The sequence below is a fragment of the Tupaia chinensis genome, unplaced genomic scaffold (genome assembly GCF_000334495.1).
Source record: "Tupaia chinensis unplaced genomic scaffold, TupChi_1.0 Scaffold147433_1, whole genome shotgun sequence".
Taxonomy (NCBI): Eukaryota; Metazoa; Chordata; class Mammalia; order Scandentia; family Tupaiidae; genus Tupaia; species Tupaia belangeri.
Window position 1 is genome coordinate 1,541,900 of NW_006207284.1, and position 2,662 is coordinate 1,544,561.

The 2,662-nt window shown below is 38.3% G+C and overlaps 1 pseudogene; it reads left to right on the forward strand.

Annotated features, from left to right (window-relative positions):
- Nucleotides 1-1,946, forward strand: part of LOC102475814 (cell growth-regulating nucleolar protein-like) — a 4,796-nt pseudogene extending 2,850 nt beyond the window's left edge.
- Nucleotides 1,947-2,662: the final 716 nt, after the last annotated feature.

Below are 2,662 nucleotides of genomic sequence, written 5' to 3' on the forward strand. Positions count from 1 at the left end.
GGTAGAGGACATTTCATGTTCCTAGATTGGAAGAATTAATATAATCAAAATGGCAGTTCTACCCAAAATAATCTACATATTTAATGCAATCCCAATCAAAGTGCCAGAGATATTTTTCACAGATCTAGAAAAGACAATCATACAATTTGTCTGGAATCATAAAAGACCTCATATTGCCAAAGCAATCCTGCGTAAGACGAGTGGGGTGAGTGATATCTCACTCCCGGACCCCAAAATATACTATAAAGCTGTGATAATCAAAATAGCATGGTATTGGCACAGAAACAGACAGGTGGGAAAATGAAACAGAATAGAGACCGCAGAAATAAACTCCCAGACATACAGCCAACTTATTTTTGACAAAGGGTACCAGTCAGTCAAATGGGAAAAGGAAAACCTCTTTCGCAAATGGTGCCGGAGAAACTGGATATTCACCTGCAGAAAGATGAATCTAAACCCCTACCTCTCACCATTGACAAAAATCAACCCTAAGTGGATCAAAGATCTGAACCTAAGATTCAAACTATAAAATTACTGCTGGAAAACACTGGGGAAATTCTGGGAAGCATTGGGGTAGTCAAAGACTTCTTAAATAAGACCTCCAAAGCACAGTCAATAATCCAAAAAACAGACAAGTGAGATTATATCAGATTAAGAAGTTTCTGCATGGCAAAAGACACAGTAATTAGTGTGAATCAACAGCCCTCAGAATGGTAAAATATTTTTGTAAACTATGCTTCAGATAAAGGACTGATAACCAGAATACACAGGGAACTCAAGTGGCTTTCCCAAAAAAAGATGATCAACCCAATAAAAAGATGAGAGAATGAGCTGAAAAAACAATTATATAAGGAAGACATATGAATAGCCAAAAGGCATATGAAAAAATACTCAACATCCTTCTTTATAAGGGAGATGATCAAAACCACAATGAGATACCACCTAAGCCCAGTCAAGAATGACTAAGGTTCAAAAAAATAAATAAATAATAATAAGTGCTGGCAAGGATGTGGTGAAAGGGAAACTTTCATACACTTCTGGTGGGAATGTAAATTGGTCCAGTCACTGTGGAGGACAATATGGTGATTCCTCAAAGATCTACAAATACAACTGCCATGTGACCCAGCAATCCCACTCCTTAGTATGGACACAAAGGACAGAAGAATGCTTAGTCAGAAAACTGCTTGCACATTGATGTTCATTGTGGTGTTCTTCACAATTGCTAAGACATGGAACCAACCCAAATGTCCACAAACAGAGGAATGGATTGAAAAAGTGTGGCACATATACTTTATGGAATACCACTCAGCCATAAAAAACAAGATCCTGGCTTTTGACAGTAAGTGGATGAATATGGAAGATTTACTACTGAGTGAAGCAAGCCAGGCTATGAAGGAGAGACTTTGTATGTCTCCATATACCAACTGTCCGCACTCTATGGCCGAAATTGAATGACTAGGGATATAGAAACATAGAAAATGGTTATAGATACCAGATACATGGAAGAGGGTGGGAGAAGGAGTAGAGTCTGAGGAAAGACATTAAGGAGAAAAATAGACATTTATGGGAAAAAGAAATGGGTTATTATTTGTTGAAGATGCATGTATAGTATTACCATCTGGACTGGTGAGAAATGTATTAATGTTGGAACATTCACTTTAGAAGCTAAGTGACATATGTGATTGAATGTATAAAAGAAATTGAAATAAAAATTTTAAAAAACAAATATCATTAGAAGGTGTGGCTCACAGGGACAGGAGCTTACCAATTTTATTCACTGACGAATCCCAAGTGCCTAGAACAGTGCCTGGTATACAGTTGATAAACATTCATAAAATTTTTATAAATACTCATTGTTTTAATAAAAGGTAAAAGTTAAACTCAGTACAGTCCTCACTGCTGTGCAGGCTGTTAGAACCCAGTTCTCTAAAGAGACCGTATACTAAAGGTCTGCACAGTTCCAATCCCAGCACATGTTTGCACCAAATACTGACAGGAGGAAGAATTGGAGAAGGGATTGAATTTCATTACGGGATGCCTTCTCCCCCTTTCTTGCTCTCTCTCTCTCTGTTTCTGGTGAGTGTAAGTGCTCTCTGGCAACAACAATTTAAAAAGTGGTTCATAGAAAGTGCATATTATGGAAGAACAATGCATGGATTTCAAAAAATCTTTTGCACCAAACTAAACTCATACTTTACTTCCACTTTCCACAAACTCTTTAAAGTCCCCTCCTACAAGGGTTGAGAATTCTGTTCCTTCTCTTCTGTGATGTTTTCTTCCCCTTTTGTGGAGACTGAAAATTATAAGTTTGCATTGGGCAGAAATACACAAGGTCTTCAGATGAAAAGCATTTTAGTAGGTGAAAAAAAAAAGTATTCTCGCGGAATTTTCATTCTAAAATCATCATCCTGGGTGGCACCACCCTGGGAGGCTTTGTAGGTTTATGAACCTGAAATTGGTTCCAATTCGTCACCGCCCATTAGCTGAGGAGCCATTGTTCATCACCTTGACTGACTTCCAAGTCCTCTTGGAGTCTGACCTTTAGCTCTCACCTCATGATGCCAGCACCATTGGCATTAGGCTCAAATTGCTCTTCATCCAACAGGACTGTAAGCAGGAACGACATCTCCATTACTTCTTCATCTGATGGAAACGAAGAGAC